The sequence below is a fragment of the Girardinichthys multiradiatus genome, chromosome 2 (assembly GCF_021462225.1).
Source record: "Girardinichthys multiradiatus isolate DD_20200921_A chromosome 2, DD_fGirMul_XY1, whole genome shotgun sequence".
Lineage (NCBI taxonomy): Eukaryota > Metazoa > Chordata > Actinopteri > Cyprinodontiformes > Goodeidae > Girardinichthys > Girardinichthys multiradiatus.
In genome coordinates, this window is record NC_061795.1 from 1,430,737 (window position 1) to 1,458,121 (window position 27,385).

The window sequence follows — 27,385 nt, forward strand, 5'->3', positions numbered from 1 at the left end:
TATTTTCAGAGGGTGGAAAGCCAGAGCTCAATTTGTTTTATAAATAAAAAATAAGATCGAACCTTATTAAGATCTAAATGTTTCTAAAATGGATTTGTAGCTTTGTATTTATTGACCTGGATTGTAATGCCAGAACCAGCCTAAATCTGAAAAAAAACTTGCAAACCATCTGATGCATGTAAAATCAAAGCCTTTTTATTAAATAAGTGAACTAATAGCACACGTGTGAGGAGTTATAAAAACGTAAACAGATAGCCAGTGGTTGTTGAGATAGCTTGAAAGCTAATTAGTTAATGAGCTAATGAACCCACTGAGGTTGCCTGTTTAGCTTCCCCAAAACAATTTCCTTTTTTTTTTGTGAGCTTCGCTTTGCTCCAGTTACAGTAATGTAACACAATTTAGTGTTTTTCTGCAGTTAGCTATGTTTCCTGTGATTTACAATGTTCTCTAGCTAGGTGTTACAGTGCTTGTCAAAAGTTTACATACACGCATCATCGGCATGAAAGTCATTATCCTTTTTTAATTATGTATTTAAGTCATTTTTTCCCCAGGGTTGAACGAATATACAACAATAACTCAAAGACATGTAATTAATTTTAGGGTGCACAAGTTTGAATTTATTCCCTTTTAAACAGTCAGTCAGTCATTTTCTACCACTTATTCCATAGAGGGTTGCGGGGAAGCTGGTGCCTATCTCCAGCAGTCTATGGGCGAGAGGCGGGGTCACCCTGGACAGGTCGCCAGTCCATCGCAGGGCAACACACAAACAACCAAGCACACACTCATTCATACACCTAAGGTCAATTTAGATTGACCAATTAACCTAACTGGCATGTCTTTGGACTGTGGGAGGAAGCTGGAGTACCTGGTGAGAACCCACACATGCACAGGGAGAACATGCAAACTCCATGCAGAAAGACCCCCGGCCAGGAATTGAACCCAGGACCTTCTTGATGCAAGGCAACAGTGCTCCCTTTTAAACATGAATTAGAAATTATACATACAGGCTAAAATTGTGTTATCCAGCAAGTTAAAGAGAAACCACTCATTTTTCATATACATTAAAAAGGTCCTGGCATAATTGTGGCTGGATATTTGATCACTCCAAAAAGGTAGAGTGCAATCAAAGTGGTTATGTTTCTGCTGCTGACTTAGCTGTTTTAAAGCTGGAACTTGGAATGTTAGTCTGCCTTGTTGATTTCAAAACCAGTTTTGATGTTAGCTAGGACCTCTCCTCACTTGGAACCCCTAAATGTGTCAAGGTTTCACCCAGCCATCTACTGATTTAAGGTTAAGTCTAAGAATTTGGAGGCAGTTCTGCATCTTCATAATGCCACTTACTTTGTTTAATGCACCTGTGACGCTGGTTACTTTACTGCTACTTTCTTGGTTCTCTCCGTCCATGTTGAAGTTAAACCCACTTCACTGTGGACAGCGATGTTGATGTCCACATATTTCAGTTTATAACGAGTTTAACCAATTTCCCTTCCTTGGAGGTGACAGTTTGGGCCAGATGGGGTTCCACCAGGGCAATGATTTCCAACATACATCAAAACTGGTTTTGGATACAGCAAGCCTACATTATGCTCCTGAAATGGCCCCGATTTCAATACTTTTGAAAATTTATGAATCAACCAGTTTAAAAAAGCTCCACCATTTCTGATAAGAAGAGTACGACAAACATAAGTTATAACCGTTTCTTATTGATGGCAATAAAAGGTGTATGGGTTCTCTATAACTTTTAAAGTAAATTTGTTCAAAGGTTTTTAAAGGATGTATATATTTGAGCGTTTATGTATCATTTTAAACCTGTGTGTATTATACAAAATCTTTTTGTGCATCCAGCTTTTGCTTTAAAGATCCTTTGAAGTGGTTGGTTGTGTAATCATTCCAACCCGAAAAAGAACAGTTGAAATTATTTTTTAAAGCCCAAAATTCATGCTGATACTAAGTGTGTATAAACAGTACAAATGAAAAAAAGTTAATTTCTGTTAGTTATATATTTAAGTCTATAGTAGATAACTTAAAGGTTTTTATTGTGGAAGTTTGGTAAAAAGATATGGACTTCAGTGACGTGCTGTGGCAAAGCAACAGATTATATGTTTTGTGTTATGTATTTAGTGGTTTGTCAGGCTGTGCCTGTACCAGCTTGTTTGTGTGTATCCTTACATGCATGCTGGTCTTTTGCTCACTCATCCCACATCAGTATCTCATCTCAGACCCATCTGGTTTACTTGAGAGGCTGGTGGAGCTGTAGCAGCAGGGCCAAGCCAGCAGCAGTCCATCCTCGCTTACACATGAGTCCATGAGGCCCTCTGCCAGTAATAGTATAGGTCAACCCTCGTGGCTTCCAAACCACCCAAGCTCATACCCCACCTTCTCTCTTATATTCCCCTTGAAATGAGGTCTGCTCTAAATATTACCTCCCCGTGCGCTTTATACCTCCGTTTATCCCGAAGTCGGCAGAGTCAAGAAAGAAGCTGTGGAGCTGAGTCACTTTTTCCCCCCTCGCTACTCTCCTTCTTCTCTTCTCGCCAAAACCACAAGCAGCGGCAGCAGCTTCCTGGAGATGAGCGCTTTTGTCTGTTCTGAGACTGCTGCGGCTTTAGGCAGATCCTGCTCTGATGAGGTAATGCAAGGTTTGGATGAGCAGGAAGAGTAAGAAAATAAAGGTGTAAGAGGAGTGGAGGTTCAGAATAGATCAATATTTTAACTCTACTGGGATACATGCTTTCTTTCTTTCAAGACCAATAACATTTGCACACATGCAAACCTCTTTTAGCTGGTCTGATCTGCTGATCAACTCTATTAGGGCCCTGTGAGTCACGTCCTGTCACATAGTGCTTTAGTAGAATTTCTTTTGTGATTCAATCTTCTGTTACCAATAGGCAATGAGAAACATTTCTACATATTAAGGCTGGAAATAAAACTAAGAAAAAACTTTTTCGATGACACCTGTATGAAATAGGGTTATTTGGAATCAAAGTTTCTCCTTGTGCTTAACTGCTTGAAAGTGGAGAAGCTCTTTTTATTATTCGCCCATTGTGGTTCATCTGCTCTTTCCTCACAGATGCATAAAAAGTCTAAAAGGTTTTTCATGTCAATTCCTCTCAGTTTTCACAGCTGACAAGAAAAAGAAGTTGGACTGAAACCCAGCTTGTGAATATTTGTGTGAATATTAGTAATTTATGAGCTCTTGTCTTATTTTCTGCACGTTGGGGACAACTGGCATCTACTCAGACCTCAGGCCTCCTGTGGAGGAATGCCACTGGACTGGCTGACATTCCGGATAATTGCTTCCTGTTTTAACTGTCAAGGTTCACAGGGGTCAGAGGGCAGGGTCAGTCTCAGCTGTTTCACTAGGGGCTTCAGAAAGTGCCACCTGGTTCTTAGGTTGTGATGATCCAGCATATTATGGAGTGCAAACAATAAGCCTCTTCACCTTTTTACATTCTTCAACATGCTGTAGCTGGAAGTGGCATCTTCACCAGCTGTTAGGCTCTACTCAGTGCTTCATTTAAGCCTCAGTTGTTTGTTTTTTTCGGTAATTTATATGTCAGAATTTAAAATGTTCATATAAGATTTGTCAGGGCTTAAAATAATAGGCAGCACACATGAAAAAGCATATGTTTTGACTGCTGTTGTTCTTTATAAGTCTAGATATTGTTTCAGATGCATTACAGTCCATTACTGACAGCCAAAATATGTTTGTTGAACATAACATTTACGGCTCTCTGAAGGGGATCAGATCCTCACAAGGATCCATTGAAAAGACTGTCCCATTTTTATTTTGATCTATTTTTATTCCATTATGTCAGGTAAATATTCACAGGAATGAATAAAGGATTTTTACCATCCCATATATGTTTGGTTGGATATCTGAGTTTGAATAATTCTGAATTATTGATTATAATTTCATTTGACATGTATGGAGTAGATTTTAATATTCCATTTTTTATTTTATTTTATTTTTTCATTCTTTTTAAAAGTCTTTGTTGACCCAGACTTGAGTGAAATCCCTTTTATGCCAAATATTACACTTCACTTTATCATCCTGTCATTAGACAAGAACATCCAGATGCAACTATGTTTTTATTGGCTCAGACTAGTCATGTCGAGTAGCCAGCCACTCACATCAAGTGAAGTCCCACTGTTCTCATTAGACTGCTCCTTACTTGGCACTCGTGAGGACAAAGTGAACAACTCAGATAATTTCATAAGCACCGTACTTATACGCTGCTGAGCTCCTCCCCTTGTGCCTGTTCTCTGTCTCACTCAGTTGAGATGTGGGGGTATTTGCGTGAAACTCAAAAAAAAAGTTTCAAAGAACAGTTCACAACTGTGACAGTTTCTCATAGTTCCTCTTAAAGAGCCAGTCAATAAATTGGGAGTTTGTGTGAAGTCACAACTTTGATTTTTGGAATTTGCAGGCAAAGTAAACAAACATAAAAATGCATTATAACTCTCTGTGGGAAAGCTCTTGGTGGAATGTTGTGGTTCAACTAGGCCAAAAATAGTATTAGTTTACATAGTAGTATTCTGTCAGTGAGATACAACTGGCTTGCTTTAGTGGATTCGTAGATGTATACGTATAGACCCTTAGTGCGTGAATCACACATACATCATCAGATGTCAGGCTTTTAAGGTAGTGTAAAATGCTGGTTAGAATGGAAAAAGAAAAATCACAACAAGCACTCGTTTTGGTATAATAGTTTACTTGCAGCATCTCCAGGGACTTGTGTCTTTGTGAACACTATTTAATTGACCATGAAAGAAAAAAAAAAATCCTCCTCATAATAACAGTATACTCATTACTCATTAAAAAATCCTGGATCTCATTTTAAAGCCGCCATCAGCCAGAATAACCCAGCCGTAATGGCTGCTGATTACATTCCAACAGTAACCAACCCCCTCCTCCATTTTTAGTGATCTGATCATTTAAGTACATGCTAGCATAATTGAGGTCTCTTCCTTGATTAGATTTGAGGCAGCTTTTAACAAAGCCTGCTCGAACTTAATCCAATGAGGCCCATTGTGGCGAGAGCAGAGGGATGACATCGCTCCTGGTTAGCTTCAGAGTCAACCCCGCCGCCGAGCAATTAGAGACTGCACTGATAAAGAAGCTGAACGCCTCAAAAACTAAGAGCACACGGTTTTCTTTTAAAGCTCGCAAGAAAAAAGTGGGCAGCTTAGTAGGTTCTTACCCAGTGGGGTATATTTACTTTAAATGAGCAAACTTTTACAGATAAACTTAGATTATTCCAGAAATGCAAGCCTAAAGGCAATGTTTCAATTTTAAATACTCTTCAATAATGACAACCAGCAGTAAGGCAACTGTGCTCTCTTTCAAAGTTAAATCAATGCCCTTTATGTGTTTAGTTTTCATTAGAACTTTATATACTCATGCTGGCCAAACAGTTTCTTACTTTGTGTGCAGGTTTTGCTTCCAAAGGGCTTCTTTTTTGTGCCCTGTAAATCTCCACTGCCAAGCTCCGTGGCATGTTGATGTATTTAGAGTTTTATGTTGAACCACGAACATTGTGCTCTCTACAGTGCTGACCTACAAGGCCTGGAATAGTCTGCTCAGCATGGTGTAGAGGAGTCGGCTCTGGTTGTGTCCCTTGGTGACTTCTGCAAATTTCTAATCACAGAGACTAAACCTGCTCCTGACCTGTGGCGGTGTGTCACAGGCTCAGTCTCCTAATCTTCTCCTTTGTTCTCTGTCACCCCCAATTAGTCATTCACCAGGAGCCACTGGAAAGTGGATGTGGGAATACACGTGTGTGTGTGAACAATTACCCCTAATTACTGTGCACATTTTGTTTGTGTCTTCCAAAGCAAGTGCAACAACTGAATGTGTGAAAAAATTAGTTTTTTAAGGATTGGCCTACTGTTGAAAATAAATTGTGAACCATTTTGATTATTGGTTATTTTTTGTAAGATTAGCTAATTTTAGTCCTAATCCAGAGGCAGCTGAGGGTTAAAGTAGGAATGTGATAGCTGTCATGTTTCTGGGAATAACGTTAAAGAACAAGCCCTCATTTGAGATTTCATATTCAAATTTTAAAGAAGTAGCAGTCTAAAGTCCACTGTAGCTGCACTGGTTTCTAATTTGCAAAACATGTTTATTCTAGAAATCTATGCAACAAAAAATATATTGTTCAGAGTGCAATAGGCATAGGATGGTATGAGATTCTGACTGTATGGTAAATGTGAGGAAAAATACCACACACAAATGTGTGACATGATATAATTCATTTTATGTACAAAAAAAGGCAATAAGCTGTAAGCTGCCATAGTATTGCAACATATATAACACATATAGCTATAATAATATTATCTATAGCAGTTATTTACTACTCAGAGTTTTATAAATTGAGTTTGCCAGAGATATTTCCAGCTGTATTTGCTTTTCCTTTAAGCGATAAAAAAGTGTAGAAGCCTTCTTTCAGTCAGCTGACTGGTTGTGTGAAGCCACAGGTGGGAGACGGGCAGCGTTCATTTACTCCAATTTTGATCACTTAGGTACTTTTTGTGACATCTCTTTAAAAGGGCTTTAAATCCTCAGGTAGGGTGCAACAGTTTTAAATAAAGTGTGCGCCGTGCTGTCTATCATATTGAACATTTTGAAGTGTCTAACAAAAGGATGTCACTGTAAACAGGCCTTAATATGTTAACGCTCACCTGGTCAAGCTTTGACTAATCCTGAATTACTCCTATAGTTCAATGATCTGGACCATAAGGTGCCACAGGAAAAGCAGGTTGGTAGTTTGTTGGGCAGACAGAGGCTAAGAAGACGAGGAGAAGAACAAGACAAACTGATTTTGGAGCCCAGCCCAGTTGTTGGGGGGCCATTTTAAAAGCTGTGAATTGCTGTTTCGGGACATGGAGAACAAGAAACAGAGAAAAAAAATGTCTACATTTGTAAGCACAAAGTACAACAAAGACAGTGTATGTTTAACACCTTATCTTGGTTATCTGTTTGCTGGCAGCATCTGATATGAAGTGCGATAAATGCACTCTGATTTATGAGGGAAAACTGTGTTATATTCTGCAGACACAGACGACTGAAGGAACTCTGATATGAACACAAGCCTAATTTATGTGCTTGTGTTGAAGAGGACAAGCACCTCTGGAGTATGTCTGTTAAAGCCTTTGGATGGGACTCCAAAATGACTGGCTCCATTCCAAACATTTGCATCACTTGCTGATAATAGAGACAGATTTGACATGCTGTTGCCAATTTGTTGTAATTAGAAGGTACACATTTAGATATGCACTCAAAATACACAAAGGAAGACAATTTATCATCTGGATACAATTAATTTAACATATGGAGCCTTACTCAATAATTAATATCTATTGGCTTATGACCCTTTATGCCATACAGTAAACAACATGTCTCATAACTATGTATGAGATCTTGTAGTCAGCTAATATATGGTCGAAAGGCCCAGAGCTAAGCTCTGGGTCTTAATAAATCAGCCATAACTAATGAAACCCCTAATTGTGATTTATAGTCGGTAAGCCCGATGGTGAGATGGAGAAAGAGGAGGATAAAAGGAAGGGGTGAGCTCCTAGATGACAGAGAATCCCCATACAGTGAAAGCCAACAGAAGAACTATTTAAAAACTGTTTCCCTGTAAACATTTGAAAAATTCTAGGGTGATTTTTTTTTTAATAAGGAATTATCTAAAATTAAATTGAACACTAAATAATTTGTGACTCTCCATACAATGAATAGGCATGGACACGATTATTTAATGTCCTCCTGTCCCAGGTTAGAAAAATACTGTCAATATTTGTCTTTTCTTAGTCCATATGGTGTTTATTTTTTGGGCTGCCACTCTCCCACCTATTGTAACGCGCTGCAAGTCAGCTGGCTTAAAGAAGGCTTCTGTACCTTTCTCACAGGAAAGACAGTATTGCAAAATACAGGGGTTGGACAATGAAACTGAAACACCTGTCATGTTAGTGTGGGAGGTTTCATGGCTAAATTGGACCAGCCTGGTAGCCAGTCTTCATTGATTGCACATTGCACCAGTAAGAGCAGAGTGTGAAGGTTCAATTAGCAGGGTAAGAGCACAGTTTTGCTCAAACTATTGAAATACACACAACATTATGGGTGACATACCAGAGTTCAAAAGAGGACAAATTGTTGGTGCACGTCTTGCTGGCGCATCTGTGACCAAGACAGCAAGTCTTTGTGATGTATCAAGAGCCACGGTATCCAGGGTAATGTCAGCATACCACCAAGAAGGACGAACCACATCCAACAGGATTAACTGTGGACGCAAGAGGAAGCTGTCTGAAAGGGATGTTCGGGTGCTAACCCGGATTGTATCCAAAAAACATAAAACCACGGCTGCCCAAATTACACCAGAATTAAATGTGCACCTCAACTCTAGATGGGCGCGTCACTGCCAAGGACTACCGAACCATTCTTGAGGACTATGTGCATCCAATGGTTCAAACATTGTATCCTGAAGGTGGTGCCGTGTATCAGGATGACAATGCACCAATACACACAGCAAGACTGGTGAAAGATTGGTTTGATGAACATGAAAGTGAAGTTGAACATCTCCCATGGCCTGCACAGTCACCAGATCTAAATATTAATGAGCCACTTTGGGGTGTTTTGGAGGAGCGAGTCAGGAAACGTTTTCCTCCACCAGTATCACGTAGTGACCTGGCCACTATCCTGCAAGAAGAATGGCTTAAAATCCCTCTGACCACTGTGCAGGACTTGTATATGTCATTCCCAAGACGAATTGATGCTGTATTGGCCGTAAAAGGAGGCCCTACACCATACTAATAAATTATTGTGGTCTAAAACCAGGTGTTTCACTTTCATTGTCCAACCCCTGTACATCCCAGCACTCCAGCCAGTAAGAAACCACTAGTCCTGCATTACTTCAGTCACTCTAAAACTTTCTTTGACGTTTCCTTATAAGAAAAAAAATTAAAACTTGATACCCTGAACGACCGAAAATGTTGAAAAGTTCAAGTGAATAGTTATCTTCTTTTAGCCATGAAGATCAACACAAAGTTCCCTTAGTTCAGTGGCATATTATCTTGTTTTTCCTATTTTGACGAGTGGCTTGGAGAAATGAGCTTGTTTAGGGGCTCCCACATAGACGGGCGTACTTGACTCAGTGGACGTCCATGGGTACTCAAGACGAACTCAAAGCAGACGTCCGCCGGACATGTCCACACAAAGCTCAGTTTTTACGATCATGTACACGGTGTTTCACAATCAACTACTCAGCTGGAAAAAGTGACCACATTTAACTGTTTTAGATGTGACACAATGCTTCAAATAACCAGTTGTGAGGACGTGCAGTGTCACTGCCAATCTATGTGGTATGCTGAAAGGTCCATTCCCTTTCTTCATCCCTAGTACGGTTTAATGGCCTTAGTCTTTTGTTTTTTTATTTTTTCAAAGCTACAAGGCAAGTTAACTCTTCATCTTCTCTTGGATGATGCCATGGCAGAAAGTGTGGGAAATGTAGGAATTTGCCACCAGAAATGTAGAAATTTGTACACTCACCTAAGAAACTCGTGGACTCACGCTCGACTACTGCCTTAAAGTCACATTTACATCTGGGAACAGGAAGTCATGGAATACTAATTAAAAGTTCATGTAATCAATTTATAAAGTACACTTTAAAAAGTCTTCTGATAAATGTATTTAGTAGGATTTGCCCATGCCTTTTCACATGTAAAAGATCTAAGTCGCACAGTCAACCTTCTACATTGAATTTGAGCATTCTGATGAGCAAAAGTTAGCCAAAAAGACAACCTTTTCTTGCCCAAATAGCATGTATCTGTAGAAAAATTCAACCAAATGATAAAGTGGTAAATGTAATTGTTTCCGAGTCTGAGTTATTTAATGGGCTGACCACTTGTAATTCACGATATCTTCATTAAGATTAAATTTTGATAGGTTATAAGGACTAAAAAAATCCAGCGGTTAACATTTTTTCCTTGGCTAAGTAGAAACAATTTTTATTGGAGGTCCAGTGTTTCGAAAACTTTTTAATATGAGGATTCAGTCAGACCAAGGGACACTTTACATAATATAATAATCTGGACTGTATCACATGCAGGGAGCTCCTACTGCAGAAGAGCTGAACAGCTGGTTGAACGGCTCACCTCACATCTCCTCTAGGTGTTCTTTGAATGAAAACAGTATTTCAGATGGCTGACTGAATGTAAAAAAATAAGACTTTTATGCTGTTGCACTTGGTGTGAAATCTTTTGGGTAAAAGTGTCAGGCTGATAAAGTAATCACATTTTTACCATCTCCATTCATTCTCCTGACAGACAGAGTTATATGCTGCCAACATGATAGAAAGAAGTTCTGTGATCCGAGTACGCACCGCTTGTTACAGCCATCTGTACACATTACACATTCACGAGCATCAATAATTAAATGAAAACATGTTGTTTAGTGGCTGGCCTGAAAGTGGCTGGCCTTTGAATAATGCAGTCACTTCACGATAACAAAGCTGAGGAAATCCTCAAAGCTCTTTCTCAGATAGGGAACAAAGCTCATTGTCAGAGGATAGAGAGGCAACAGGGATTACAACGAGGCCATGCAGCGAAACGCCTTGTCAGTCTTAATCTGGGATTAGCAGACATTTATGCCTCCTGGGTGCTCTAAAAGCCACCTGTTTGGACAGCGTGGCAGATGATGATACATTCTAGAGCTCCTTCTTAAATTCTCTTTTGTTTGCATTAAAGTTTTAAAATATATTTTTTTTCCCAGCGAGCTGTCATAGAACTCGTTTTTAAATGCGATTTATTTAGATTCAATTAAAAATAAGTGATTTTGCAACTAAACTATAATGGCTTTGCTTTTCCTTTATGTGCTGTATGGAGCTAATAATGCAAATCGATAATTTATATATTAATATTCCTCAGAACTGGTCTTCATGAGAGTTTTAGCCACTCTGTGCCTGTATATCCTCTCAAGTGAACATCTAGTATGTTATAAATATGTATCAGGGATGGAAAAACACACTGAATTACCTTGGAAGAATGTCAAACATGGCTGTCTGATAACTGTCCTCATCTTGGGGAGACCCTTGAGTCCTGTAATGACTTACTAAAGCTCACTTTCCTTTGATGCCAGCCTCGGGGCAAATGGGATCAGTCATGTGTGAGTGCAGCTGTCACAGATCCGCCAGCTTCTTTGATAACTTTCTAGCGCTGAAATTACTTCGAAATAGACGTCACTGTCAGTGATACACTGGAAATGTAACCCCTTGAAATTCCACCCACTTTGATTGTTTAATCTGTAAGATTAATTCAAAACCAAACATAGCTGCATTCATGCGATGATCTACTAACAAATAAACTGTGTGGCCACCTTGAAAATAATGGGATTTCCGCTTGTATAAATATAGAGCACCCACAGGTATTGGCTCCGTACTTAAGATAAATAATTTGAGTTAATTTATTCAGTAGAGGAAAAAAAAATCCCATACATTTTTTGTACATAACTACCCATAACTCCTAACAGTGTCAGAGAATTTTTACCTAATTGAATTCCTGTTTCCCTATAGATATAAATAAATAATATGTACAACGGAAGCATATTTCTCTTAGCTACTCTTCAATACGGTAAAGACAAGAGAACATAGTATGTAAGTTAGGCATATATGTGTTGATCTTCATGGCTACAAGAAAATTTGATGTTCCTATATCTACAGTAGAAATGGACTGGTTCTAGTGTATGAGGATATTCCAAGGCTTTCAAAAGTTGTCGTTTCAAAACTGCCCACAGTTTTCTGCATATTGACAGTTTAAACTCGTTTTAGTGAGAGTCCAGAGAAAGTGGCGGAGTGGTTGCAGTTTTTTTCCGGCTCTGTGGTGCATTAAAGTAAAAGAGTAATATCCCTCCCCCACATATTGCTGCACACAGCCTGTCAGCTGCGTGAAAGACTGTTACTATGTACTTCCTGTGCAACTGTTCAGACCAGTTTGGAAATATTTTCAGTGAGGAAAAGCACCAGGAGTGACACCCTTTACTTTTATTGAGGTAGCTTAAAAGCTGGTTTAAATCTAAGTACTTAGTTAATGTTTTATGATTTTTTTTGTGTGTAATAATGTGATACTGAGAAACTGGTATCAAGGTTATCATGCCATGAGAATCTCATACAAGCCCCTGCCAGTTCTACAGTGGGAGCAATAATGAAAGTAGTTAAATTTAATTGTACCAAACAACACTTGACATTGATCCAAGTTCATATTGCTACATCAGATTGAGGAGAATGGTAACGGAGATTCAAAAAGATTCCAAAAGTTCACTGAGAAGTGCATTCAGATTTTCAGTGTGAGACTATGCCACTGCAATAAAGGATATGTTTTGACTAGTTTTTTCTAGATCTAGATTTATCAGGAGTGCCAATAACTTGTGATGGAGCCAAGGTGTTCATGGGATTGGCACATGTACATGGTGTAAAAGGATTTAGTTTGAAGGGGAACAGGAGAAGGAATAAACAAAGATGGAAACAGAAGGATTGCAGAGAGTCCTCTGACTGTGGAGAAGTAAATTGGTTACAATTAAATTTCCACTTTTACGTGTTAAAATGTTGAATATCTGCTATATTTGTTAGTTTCCAGCTGCTCTAACGTGAAGCCTTAGTCAGATGTTTATGTTCACTCACAACAAAGCTTTCTGTTTTATGGGTAAGAAAATGTTTTTTTTTGCTGGTACACTGAGGGGCCTTTGATTCAGAAACAAAATGTTCATAATTTCTAACTAATGTGAGCTGAAGGAAACAAATAGTCCCTTTCTGAGCCACTGTGTGTGTTGACTTTGGTCCTCAATGGCTTCTTCAGTGGTTTGCTCTGTATCGTTGCCATGAAGCAGATAAATGTATATGTGTACTGTATTTGTATATGCTATGGGTGTGTTTGTGTGCCAGGAAAAATAACGAGCACAAGGGAGGGTGTTGGTCACTACGACCACTTCTGGATGTTTGGGGTTCTGCGGTTTCATTTCAGCAGCAGGGCACAGACCCTGAACACAGAAGCTTGTGGCTGCTGTATGAATGATGCATTCATCATTTTATGATGGTCCCATCATTGGCTTTGATTGATATTTCCACTAACAAGCCTAATGTGATTCTGTGTTTGCAGCAGTTGTCCATCTGATGAGGGTTAGTATTCTGGTTCATTTTGGAATGTTAAAATATCCAGTAAACCCTGTGAGGAATGGAGTGTTCCTTTAGAGATTTATTTTATTAATGCATAATAGGAATACAGTGTTTTGTCCCAAAAATGATGAACATCTAACCATTTTATTATCATTATTATTATTATTATTATTGACTATGTTGGCTGTAGGTTAATTCGGCCCTTTGTCCGTTTGTACTTACAATTTATGGCTATGCTTTGCTATTTTGTTCAGTTTGCACATGTAAAAATAAATAAATAACATTTTCACACAAATACTCACATATTATTATTTCGTCGTTTTTTTTTCTGAAGACTATATTTTCTGTATTCCACACTCTTTTCCTTTATTGTTGCTCTTAAAAGTATTACAGACTGTGTGCCTTGATCAAACCCTAAGCGAACCCTGCTATTATTAATTGGAGTCCTAAAACCTTATTGCCTTACAGTAGTTTATGAGTAGAATATTAAAACATTCGTACACAAGTCCATGGTTGGTAAGAAATGTCTCTAGGTTGACAGCTGCATTTCATATGTCAAAAAGCTAGATACAAAACAACCAAAACTACTAACATATGAAGTGACAAAGAGGTAAAATGACCAAACGCCCCTGCATTAATCAAATTAATTCAGCCTACTTCCTTTTATGAGGGCTGACTAGCCTTTAACAACGAGGACCGTCTCCTAGTCTCTGATATACTGTTGCTTATCAAATACCTCAATTTTAAAGCCGTGGAATGTTTTCAGTAATGTCTGCTGCTTTGCCCAGGGTTGAATTGTTAGTGAGAAGATGTTTAAATACTACTGGCAGCTAGGTTTGCACTGTAGCTTGTTTTTTTTTTCTTTGTATCACTGATTAAAAAAATTCTAATATAGTAGCTACATACTTTATTGCTGTTGAACAGTGGCAAGAGTGTAGTACATTAAAACCAAATCATTTATGAGCATAAACGTTTTGTTGATAGAAGTGAGTCCTCAGACTTTGGTTTGGATGTTTTCTTCAAGCTCTTCTGCTGTGGTGCTGCTTCATGTGCTACCTTTTAAACGTTGGGTGGTAGAAAATAGTTCATTGGAAGAGAAGATATGATTATGTGACTCTGGTAGAGTTTTTTGAAAGCAGGAGGTTGCTCATAGCTATTTGGATTTGATCAGGGGTCATATTCTATTATGTTTCATAAGAGTCAACTGGTCCAAAGGGTTTCACAACCTAAATCAATGAAAACAACATGCAGTATAAAGTATTTAGAAAAAAGGGCAATTAAATTATATTTGACAGGAGATTTGAACACTTTTGTGATTATTTCTTTCCACAATTCATGCTACCAAGAGACATAAATGGTAGTCATACAGTGGCTAGAAGAGATATGTATTGGCTCAGTACATTAGGTATGAAACAGTGAAGGGTGAATTACCTGTGTGTAGTTCAGTGCACGTGCATGCCAAACTGAAAGGCCCACACTGAACATGTATGCATGCATGTTGCATTACGGATTTGACGTAAATATTTACACATAAAAAAATATTTTCATAAATTATAAAGAAACCAATACAGCACTTGGTATATATTTTCATTGAAAATCCTAGTAATTTTAATAGTTTTTGCTTTTCTCTGTGCAGGATCTACAGTTAATTTCCTCCACAGAAGGTATTATAGGTAGGACTACCTCACTGTAATTTTTACATCTAGATGCTTAATAATAGCAAATGTTACCAATATTTTTGCAAAAGTCCCAAACCAATGATGTCATCGGTGATTAAAAACATAAACTGCAAAACTAGTTAAGGAAATATCTTATGTAATATTAAAAATAAAAACTTAAATAAAAAAAGAGTCAAATTGGTTGGGCTCTACACATTGCCTGACCAGTACCCTTTGGTGGTAAGAAGTTTTTAAGAAGATAAATACACAAAGCTTTTCAGAGTAGCACAATGATTTGTGTTTACCTGAGAACAGTGGAAGGATTTGGCTCTGACAGCAGATTGATGTAGCTAGTTATGTGGTCTGACAATCGTGCGCAGCCTCCGCCCTCTGTTTACTTCTCCTCATTGTTTCACCTGAGTCACGTGAAGGTCAGAGAATACCTGCGGTCCTTTTTGCGATAAGCAGCTGTAGCTTTGAAACAGAGAAGCTATTTGTAGGTTCTATAGAACCAAAGAGTTGCTTCTGACAGTGAAGTCCATGTTAATGGGCTGGAATTTCAGAAAACAAAACTGCTTTTCTTCTTCTATAACGGCAGCGACAAAACGTGCCGGTTTGGGGGTGACTGGCTTCAGTTGAGTTAATCTATTTTTAGCAAAGGAGCTGGGACAAGGGAATCTCTTGGAGAAAACAGGGCAGCATGTGTATGCTCACATTCCTCATGTCTGACCTTTGACTCTGGTCTGTGTTTGCAGCGGTATGCAACCATATAATGAGAATCCAGAAAGGCCATGATATAAAAGACTCTTATTTTTACCCCATATTTAATTAAAATGCAGATCTACCTGGCAGCATTTCATTCACACTTGCCTGGTTGCTTACAATCATACAGGACTGCTGACCACCAAAGAAACTCTCTGCAGTCATCAGTTGTGCAAATTTCAGATTTTCTTGGAAAGCTGTTCCTAAACTTTGAGAAGTGCATCAATAAATTACTGGATTTGCTCCTAATAACGTATTCTGTTTGTTAGTCAAGTATCCTATTTTGTTAGATTTTTAGTTATGATTTGAATAAATGATTGCAAGGCTGGTGATCAAACATTTATAGAGGTCTTTGAACTAACTTTCAGCTGTAGGCATGGGTCATCATAAGATTTTCATGATATGATAATCACAATTTCATGCTATTTATAAAATTATTTTTATTTTACCATGATGCAATAACCTTTATTTAAAACAGCATTACCAAAGAGTGATGGGTGGAGCTCTTTAGTGTCCATACCTTGGCTGTCCTTGTTTTATGTGATTGTAAATATTTCCACACTGTTCTTTATGTACGTAGCAGTGGACAGCAACATGTGGAGGAGGGGCTAAACTTTGTTATTCTATGCTCCATGCAGCCTTTATTAATAGTTCTTTAAACCATAGAAAGGCTATGATACCAAATGTTTTGGCTCTGAAACTGTAACTTTGAAAACCTTCTGGGAAACAGGCCCCTGCCTATTTAGCAGTCTTTTTTAAGATGTAGGATCTGCTTTTCTTAATTGCATGGCAAGATTTTGTCTTTTCAGGGGTTTAGATTGCGTTTCCATAGAGTCTCTTTGTTTCCAGTGAAACCATCAGAATGCACTCTTTCCCTTTATTTTCTAGCTTGGACTCTTCAAAAGACAAACAATTCCCAAAGTTCTCCTGTTTTTTTTCTTCCCCTCCTCTTATTCACCGTCTCTTTTGCTCTTTGGTATTTCCCACTTCCTCAGTTGTATCCAGCTGAGATGGCTGGAGATTTTACACCCAATTGGTCCAGTTTGAGGCCTTTGTTGGAGCCCTTCTCTTGCTCCACAAGTGGCAGAAGGACCTGGGCTGTGAATGGTGCTTTGTGCACTGTTTTTCTTAGAGGGGGCCCTCTCTCTTCCACTCTCATCTGTCACAGGTCCCTCTCCGTCCACACTCCACAATGCCTGATTGTTCCTGCCCAAGTCGCCAGGTTCCAAGCCAGATCTGAACAACACTGTGCTGCCAAATACCGACCCTGGTTTTCGTTTCTCTTCCACTCACAAAGGGATTCTGAGTTAGTGTCCACATTTCAAAGGGGTCTTAGCAAGCAGTCCATTATTACCACTTTGTTGAGCTAAAGGCTGTAAAAATGTTCTGAGGAAGTTGGTGCTTTAATACAGAAGAGAAGTCCCTCAGAGGGATGTGCTAAAAATGCATTTGTTTTTTAATATTGACACAGCATTACCATCAAGTAGTGTTTTTTTTCCTGTGACTCTGGTTAGCTAAAGTCATTCTGCCATCAGTCTGTTTGGGAGAATCTTGTTCCTGTTGCTTCAATTGTTTGTTTTTAAGATCCACTCACTTGTGGTCATAAAAAAAATCACATTTTAAACTTTTTTATACTAAAGATTTTATGCATACTTTTAGTTCTTAGTTGATGATAAGAGGCAACTTGGTAAGGTCATATTACCTCATGTCAGATACTTTTCAATACGTAGATACATATTACAGCCCCATGCTTATGGTGTTCATGCAGGGTTCTTGTGAGGTGTTACCAATGAAAGTCAGTCAGTCAGTCATTTTCTATACTGCTTCTTCCTTTGTGGGTCGAGGGGAAGCTGGTGCCTATCTCCAACAGTCTATAGCCGGGAAGCAGGGTACACCCTGGACAGGTCGCCAGTCCATCACAGTTCAACACACAAACAACCATACACACACTCATTCGCACACCTAAGGGCCATTTAGCGAGACTAATTAACCTAACAGGCATGTCTTTGGACTGTGGGAGGAAGCCGGAGTACCTGGTGAGAACCCATGCATGCATGGGAAGAACATGCAAACTCCATGCAGAAAGACCCCCAGCCGGGAGTCGAACCCAGGACCTTGCAAGGCAACAGTGCTACCAACTGCGCCAGCGTGCAGCCCAACGTATAAAGTTTCTATAGCAATAATTGCGTGGTACCCACGTTAAATACTACCTTTGAATGATTACAAAATTACCTGCAATATATTAATGGGGTTACCGAGGGGGTACATTCAGTGCAGGGGTGAATCTATGGATGTACTGACAAGGTACTTAGAAGTAACCTACAGGGTACTAAAAAAAGGGTGCCCACATGGTACCCTGTACGCTTTAAATATCCTTGTAAATATCCCATAGATGCCTAGAGGGGACCTTGCTTTTTTGCCCTTTTTATATAAACATATAAACACACAACTGTGAGATTTAATTATTTATTTATCTGTTTATGAATTTCACATATAGAGTATGCATGTACCTGTCTGTCCGTTCTCTATACCCACTTATCTTTAGAGGGTTGCGGGAGTGGTGGGAAACACCCGGGACAGGTCCCCAGCCACAGAGCACAGCCATGTTTCCCTCCAGTACTACCACCTTGCACGACACGGGAGGGGTCCACTTGCCATGGACTGGACCTGCTACTAAGCGATAGAAAAGTAATTCTGACAGATAGTTTGTTTTTGTGCCACCCACTGACAGAAGGGTACCCTGGATAGGGAGCCAAAACAGCCACAGTAAGTTCTCAATCTGTACCAGGCTTTATAAGGCTTTATTACAATTTTTGTAAACATGTAGCTCTTATATACTGTGCAAACCAATTTTAAATGAAAAAAAAAAAAAAAAAACTATAGTAGTCCAAAACACCCTGCCACTAAAGATCACTGGTTTGTCATGTTGGGTTAATAAAGAAGTCCAAAGAGTTAACAGGTAATTTGCTTTATGATCAGATCAAGAAGTACACTACCTCCCTGCTCCAGCTAGTCTCAAAAGGACTAGCAGCAAGCTTACCAACAACCTAATGGTCCCTGCATGGGGAAACTCTATCAGTGGCAGCGGGTTGAGAGTCTTGGCATTCCAGGCCATATGAGACTCCGGTTCCAAGAAACCAAGACTGAAGCACCCTCATAAACACAGCAGCAGCAATATTGTCAGCTAAATATAGGCTCTCTTCTGTCTTCTCCTTCCTCGGCTTCCTACTGCTCACTCATCGCTCCAGTATGAAGTCCATGAGTTGATCACGGATTAGTGTTAGTTGTTGCTTGTCTCCTGACTAAATATCTGAAGTACTCATATCGATGCGTAAAGACTGAGCCTCCTTGTTTCTTAGCGTCAGACTGCCTCTGCGTAAGAGGAAGTTGACCACTGTGGCATATTTGTAAGGAAATGTAATGATACCTATGGTAATAAAAATACCAAAACAAAACCAAGTGTTGAAGTGACTTAAATAAAATTTCTTAGCAGTCTATTTAACTAGGTTTTTATTCGACTAAATAAATTTATTTCTTTATGTACACTCCACTACCAGAATAATAACTTACATTTTCTTTGGTGCACTGTTTTTGGTGCACTGGTTGAACAAATTCCTTTGCATTATTGGAGCCTTTAGTTTCACATAAGTGACCCATGTCATGTCATCACAGAGCCTGGACTATATGCTGGTGAGTGATAATTGCCCAGATGGTCTTTTTACCTTTGGCATAAGGAGTTGGACATCCCTTTTGCTGAAGTGCAAGGTGAATGCGCACTCCTTTCACCAATTACAGTTGTGCACTCCACAAATCAGTCCTTTATGTGTGAAAGGTCTTACTAAAAGAAAACCATACAAAGTTCCTTTTGCAGTTTGCCACAAGCCGTGTAGAGGACTCAGCAACATGTGGAAGTAATCTGTTCAGATGAAACAAAAACTGAACTTATTTGCCTATAAAGGATTACCCTGAACACCCATCTCCGCTGAGAACATTAGTCTCAAACATTATGACAAACAACATTAAATGTTCTTGAAACAAAAGGTTAATAGTACAGTTTGTTCTTAGCCTGCAAGACAGATGTATATCATTGCATTGGTGCTCTATTAATAGCTCTCCAACCTCTTCAGGTTGGAGGTGAGTAAGTTTCACTTTTCATGCCATAACACCCATGGTCCTCCTCTAATTTAACCTGCATTGCAGAGTCATTGGATGGCGCATTCCGAAGGAGGCAGTAAAAAGTGACATGCATGATACATTATGGCCCCAAAAGTACTGGAACAACAGTCAAACCCAGATTGAAATTTTGCTTTGTTGCACGGTACACCTCATCTTGACTGTCCAATTAATCTGTCTTTGATTTGTTGCAGGAATTTTTATTCCCTCACCATTCTTTTTCACATTTGGTTTATTCTATTATCCAAGTCTTTAGTCTCTCTCTAAATTGGAAATTGTTCACCATCCTTTCTAACCGGACACATACAGAGTGCAAACCTGCTCATACCTCCTTAAAATAAGGTCATACCTACGTTTAAGGGCGCCCAAGGGGCTCCATATTCAGATGGACAGCTCACCCTGATTTACGGAACACTGATGTTAAAGTTGCAATTCGCTTTGCCTCACAGAAGTCGAATGCATTCAGGCATGGGTCTCTGCTGTTTTTAGTAGCAAGAGCAAAAACAGATCCAACCCAATTTATGTTTTCTTACACACATTGTCAGTTATCATATTGCAATAAGGTTCAGTGTTTAAGTGTTTATGTGTAAATCAGGATTTTCCATATGATAAAAGCAATAAGCGGGCTCACAAGACAAGAAACAAGGAGATGAATCAGTGGACGCTTTCTTAATTTGAAGATTACTTTAACAATATAAATTCTACCACTGAGTGATGAACATTGTTTCTGATGCTGTAACACGCAGGGAAGTGTTTGATGTGGCATATTTTAATAACAGCATATTCATGTATGTATATATTAAGAGAGAGCGTTTGCAAAAATGAAAGTTGTTCTAAATGAGTCTGTTTAGAAATACCAAATATAAGACGTTCTTTATATTGCTCCTATGTGTGAGTTGTAGTTAGAATTTTTAGCCTTTATGTCTCTGCATTTTAAATGAACCTATGCTTTTGTATTGTATGACACGGTGTTTTCAAACTTGAAGTGTTTAGTCAGTTTAAAATGAACTCTGGTTCGTTTGTATAGATGTGATCACGGCAATCACACTAGGGTGCGGACTGAAACAATCGTACCGAGACCGCTTGGAGGAGTTGGTCTCACTACGGTTTCAACCGAACTCTAGGGCGGTTTGTTTATGGTGTGAATGTGATCCGACCTCTATCTGACACAGCTACCGTCTTTTTCATAAAGCATAAAGCTTTATTGAACTTTCAAGACGCCTTCTCAAAATCGTCCGGTGTACTTAATTCTGCTTAAAATAGTATCCAGAAAAATACTGAAAAAGAGGATTACTTTCTCCATGTGTTTTACTTGCTTGGAACACAGCATCTACTTGCTGTATTTTTCTTCTCAAAGTGTTTCCTCTCAGGTGTATTTGTTATATTTCTAGGTCTTGTGCTTCATTACCTTAACATTGTTGAAACATATTGAAAATAATAAAAACAGTACGTTATTCACTTTAGTCCTGAAAATGGCTTTAAAAAAGTGTTCTTTACTTTCGCCATTTAGTATATTATGTGTACATTAGATATACAGTAAAAAGCAATGCTGGAAATTTCTTAAAATGCTTTCATAAATGTAGTCAGCCATTGTTTACAGTTATTGTCCTATTCAATAAATACCATGCCAGGGGACTTAGTACACTTAATGCATTACTACATACTTTTCTAAACTCACTTAGTTCACTAATATATTTATGTATTATTAAAGGTCTACAAAAAAAGCCATTGATGAAAACAACTTAAATTTTGTTGAATGTGAGTCATGGGCTGCATGGTGGTGCAATTAGTAGCACTGTAGCAAGTAGCAAGAAGGTTCTGTGTTCAACTCCTGGCCTGGGGTGTTTCTGCATGGAGTTTGCATGTTCTCCCCGTGCATGCATGGGTTTTGTCCGGGTACTCCAGCTTCCTCCCACAGTCCGAAAACACAAAAACAAGACTGTTAGGTTAATTGGTCTCTCTAAATTGCCCTTAGGTATGAATGAGATAGGCACCAGCTCTGTATGGAAGAAGCAGGTATAGAAAATGTATGGATGAATGTGTCCTGTTTTTTTAAGGGAAAACTTACAAACCAACCTGTTTTCTTTAATTGTACAATGCTTTAAATAAAGTTTCCCTTAGAACCTTTTCCCATTTTGCCATGTTGCAACTCAAACCCTTGTGTGAAGCATGGTGGTCCCAGCATCATTTGCTCTGCTGGGGTTAGATGTGTGGAGTACATACAGAGCAATACAGTAGGATGCTGCAAATGACTTGATACTGGGGCAGAGGTTTACCTTCCAACAAGACAAAGACCCAATCAGAACTGTGTCATTTGACTGGTTACATACAGGGGTTGGACAATGAAACTGAAACATCTGGTTTTAGACGACAATAATTTATTAGTATGGTGTAGGGCCTCCTTTTGCGGCCAATACAGCGTCAATTCATCTTGGGAATGACATATACAAGTCCTGCACAGTGGTCAGAGGGATTTGAAGCCATTCTTCTTGCAGGATAGTGGCCAGGTCACTACGTGATACTGGTGGAGGAAAACGTTTCCTGACTCGCTCCTCCAAAACACCCCAAAGTGGCTCAATAATATTTAGATCTGGTGACTGTGCAGGCCATGGGAGATGTTCAACTTCACTTTCATGTTCATCAAACCAATCTTTCACCAGTCTTGCTGTGTGTATTGGTGCATTGTCATCCTGATACACGGCACCGCCTTCAGGATACAATGTTTGAACCATTGGATGCACATGGTCATCAAGAATGGTTCGGTAGTCCTAGCACAAGTATTGGGCCAAAGTAATGCCATGATATGGCAGCCCAAACCATCACTGATCCACCCCCATGTTTCATTCTGGGCATGCAACAGTCTGGGTGGTGCGCTTCTTTGGGGCTTCTCCACACCGTAACTCTCCCAGATGTGGGGAAAACAGTAAAGGTGGACTCATCACAGAACAATACATGTTTCACATTGTCCACGGCCCAAGATTTGCGCTCCTTGCACCATTGAAACCAACGTTTGGCATTGGCATGAGTGACCAAAGGTTTGGCTATAGCAGCCCGGCCGTGTATATTGACCCTGTGGAGCTCCTGATGGACAGTTCTGGTGGAAACAGGAGAGTTGAGGTGCACATTTAATTCTGCCGTGATTTGGTCAGCCGTGGTTTTATGTTTTTTAGATACAATCTGGGTTAGCACCCGAACATCCCTTTCAGACAGCTTCCTCTTGCGTCCACAGTTAATCCTGTTGGATGTGGTTCATCCTTCTTGGTGGTATGCTGACATTACCCTGGATACCGTGGCTCTTGATACATCACAAAGACTTGCTGTCTTGGTCACAGATGCGCCAGCAAGACGTGCACCAACAATTTGTCCTCTTTTGAACTCTGGTATGTCACCCATAATGTTGTGTGCATTTCAATAGTTTGAGCAAAACTGTGCTCTTACCCTGCTAATTGAACCTTCACACTCTGGTCTTACTGGTGCAATGTGCAATCAATGAAGACTGGCTACCAGGCTGGTCCAATTTAGCCATGAAACCTCCCACACTAAAATGACAGGTGTTTCACTTTCATTGTCCAACCCCTGTATACTCAAGTCCAGACCTAAATCCAATTCAGAATCTGCAGGAAGACTTAAAAATGCGCAGATGTAACTTACAAAACTAATCAAGCTATTTTAACAAAGTAAAATCCTAATAAAATATACTGAAGATTCTAATTGTAACATGACATATTATGGAAAGGTTTCAAGGGGTGTAAATGCTTTTGCAATGTCCTATACATATAAAAATGTTGTGGAGTATATTTTATGTTGTCTTAAAGAATAATCTGTAATAAAACTTCTTTAAATACAAAAGAGGTTTGGTACCAAAAAAACAACGTAGTACATAATTGTGAAGTGGAAGGAAAAGGATGCAGGCTTTCAGATTTAATTTAAATCTGAAAACTGTAGCATGCATTTGTATTAACCCCCCTTTACTCTAATGCCCCATTTGTGTGGTTGACCTCGGTATAAATACAGCTTTTTAAATTTTTTACAAATAAAAACAAAAACCCAGTTGTGCATTTTTCTTAACCAGAACTTTATTATAATACCCCTAAAGAAATCATTTAAGGTTTGCCACAACCCATGTAGTAGAGAAACATATGGAATAAGGTGCTCTGGTCAGAGGAACTTTTTCACCTACATGCAAAACACAATAGGCCCTGATCTAAGATCCCAAATAAGGATTGCTTGTGTGAACAAAAAATTGCACTTGCAATCAGAGGACATGTTGGAGGTATTCTACTAATAACTGTTGCAAAAATGTTACAGACCGCCCTATTTAAATGGTTTTGCGTGTGCTACTGTCTGTTACAATGGAGAGTTTGGACACATTCAGGTACATGCACAGATAGACCACTAGTGGTGCTCATGTATCTGCCCTTGTGCCATTCCCCCCCAAAGTGTTTTGATATTAACAGGAATTTATTTGAGTGCACAAGCCCACGTCTTGCCCCTACCTCCACCTACTCCACTTTGCTGTGACGCAGTGTAGATCACATAGCCAAACGGCTCAGGCTGCCACATTTCTCCTGTGACCCGCATGAGACACACATGCAGACAGGTCAGTGTTTCTGGAATCCCAGGACAGACATTGAAAGGGACATTAAAGGAAATAAAAAAAAAAAAAAAAAACCAGATACATTCAGGCACATGCAAAATGGTTTTTAATGTTTTTTTTTCCTCCTATGTCCCTTTACTGGCTCCATAATAGTTTCATGTTGTCTGGTGGCTGTTAATGTTCAGTTTTGTTTGTTTCAAAAGATGCCACAATATTTAAGGTCAGTTATGGTGTTTTTTGTTTTGGTTTATTTGCGTAAAGAATTTAAATAAATTGCATACGTTAAATGGCTCATGAATCCGATTGGCCAGTGTTGTCTGCAGTCGCGCTGCATCAATGTCTTTTATTCCTTTTTCTTTTATTTTTTTTACCGTGTCCTGTCCAGCAGAGTAGCGCTCAGAACTGTTGTCTGAGTGCCAAGAAATTGCCCAACAGATTTACTTTCACAAGCAGAGCATCACAGCTAATGCTTTAAAGCTCTGCTTGATATTTATAGAAGAAACTTTATTATAAACTTCTTCGGGAATATTTCAATTGTTACGGACACGGAGACTGAAATGAAAAGGAAAAAAGAAGCTTGAAAAAGAGAGAGATGGGGAAAAAGGGGAGAAAAGGAGGAAAGAGTGGAGGAGAGAAAGAAGGATAAAGAGAATACAAGATTATACCCTGCTTGCTTATATACCTACAGCTGTTTCTTTTTTTTTTTACAAAATAGTACACGGTAATTCTGAATGTAAAATGTACTTAGTGAGAGGTGCAGCCCAATATAGAACATCTGTGTATCTGTCAACACCTGAAGCTTAATACCTGTGAGTATGAGTGTGGACGCGCTTTTGTATACAAAGTTTCTCCACAAAAATATGCAATAGCGAGTGTGAGGACCCACAGGCCTGCCCCATGGTCCCTGGACGGACACTGAGGAGATCCGAGCCACAGACATCTAAAGGCCCCCCAAAGCACAGGAACCCCAGGAGAACCACCGCCGGGACTACCGCAACCCCCCCAGAGAAGAGCAGTGGAGAGTCCCAGGGGAACCACTCAGCAGCGACAGTGCATCAATCTGTCTTGCCAGACATCTTTTTCTCCACATTCATGGCATCGTGAATATGTTGTGGAACATACAGCAGACAACTATAATCTACGCCACCTTTTTTGGGCCATACAGAAGCGCTCCTCCTGTGCAATCCAGACAACATGTCATATTGGATAAGGCCGACTTGACCCACATGCAGAAAACACGGAAGACAAAGAAGAGTTTCAGGAACTTTATTTACAGGTGACCTGGGGCTGGAAAACCAAAATCTGCTGACCGGCTGCAAAGGAATGGACGCAGGTAAGATATTGCAAATGCAACCCTTGAACACTACTTTGTAAGGGGGCTTACAGTCTGGTTGGAGGTCGGTCTGCCAGGGAGAGAGGTTGTCAATCCTGGGGGGCAGCGTGGCTACACTGAACCGCCGGAGCTTCAGATTGTCTTGGCAGGACGGAGGAGGGTGGACAGGGTTCGCCTGGAAGCTGCGGAGGAACCACCAGGGCCAGCGGCCGGCAAGGAATAAACGATCAGAATCCAAGTTATTGTCAGATGAGTTCCTCAGAGGTTCCTTTACTTGGGCAACCTGAGACGAATACAGACTATTAGTCAAAGTTATCAAAATGTTTCAAAAATACAAAGTTTCTTCAAGGTTCTTTCAAACTAGAAATGGCCAGGTAATAGTACCACAAAGAGGCAAAACACTCAGGCGTCAAAGTGCTGGCTTGCCACCTTCTTGTAGTCCTTCAGCTGATGACAAGATGTGACACACCTGTCCACCCTGATCCTTCAGCTCCAACGGTCCCTACTGGTGGAAAAGGGTTAGTAGCAGGCAGATGATAACCAGGATCTGACACCACCTCCCCCTCAACGACTGTCACCGGGCGGTCCAGACGACCCGGCCCAGGATGACCAGAAGTCCTGGACCAGTGTCGAGTCCAGGATAAAGGACCGGGGACTCCAGAGGCGGTCCTCCGGACCGTAACCTTCCCAATCCACCCCTTGCCTCGCTGACGGGAGGCCACGATCTGACGGACCGAGTAGGCAGGGTGGCCCAGGAACTCCTGGGCAGGTGGAGGGGGCTCAGCCGGAGGGCAGAGCGTGCTGGACTGGACTGGTTTTATCTGAGATACATTGAATACTGGATGAATCCGGAAACTGTAGGGTAAACGGAGGCGTGCAGACGCAGGGTTGACCAGAGAATCAATAACATACGGACCGATGAACCTTGGAGATAACCTGTCCACCCTGATCCTTCAGCTCCAACGGTCCCTACTGGTGGAAAAGGGTTAGTAGCAGGCAGATGATAACCAGGATCTGACACAACAATGTTGTGCCATTAAGTGATGGTGCGCTGGAATTATGTAGACACAAGAACATGCAGCGTTCTCCGTAGGAGATATGACATGGCTTCTATTTGTGACTTTCGCCATATCAGCCCTCTAAAATGGCATTGATGGATAGATGATGTTATTACTATTTTTATTTCTGACAATCCAAATATGTCGACATGCACATAGAAGGTTCACTCTCTCTGTAGTTTGTCATTGTGCCTATGCCTCCTTCTCGCCATGATTGCAGACATTTGTTTGTAATGCTGTTCCAGTTTGCACCTGCATTTCGAATGTGCTAAATATAGATGCAAAAACAGTACCCCCAATCAGTTTTGTTTGAGAAATCACATTGCAGATGCTAAATGATGACATTTGCATGTTCCCCTCCCAGTATTTTGCACTTCTGATAATCAGCGAATATTCTGCATATTCATGAAGGCAAACACGCTAAATGGATTGCGCCTGCTATTTTGCTAATTTGGTGCAATCCTTGGTGGACCCTGATAGATCAGCTTTGCGCACGCTATCAGGTTTGCACTTGTTTTCATACAACAAACCTTTCGTTTTTTTTTTTTTTTTTTAACATGCAAACCTTAAGTAGATCAGGCCCTAAGTGTGGTGGGAAAACCTAACACTGCAAAGAACTTTAAATACTCCATCCCCAC

At 39.9% G+C, this 27,385-nt stretch overlaps 1 protein-coding gene across 3 annotated transcripts in view; it reads left to right on the top strand.

Moving 5' to 3' along the window:
- Window positions 1-27,385, top strand: part of LOC124858238 (transcription factor SOX-6-like) — a 158,204-nt gene that overhangs the window by 24,166 nt on the left and 106,653 nt on the right. The window lies entirely within an intron of this gene.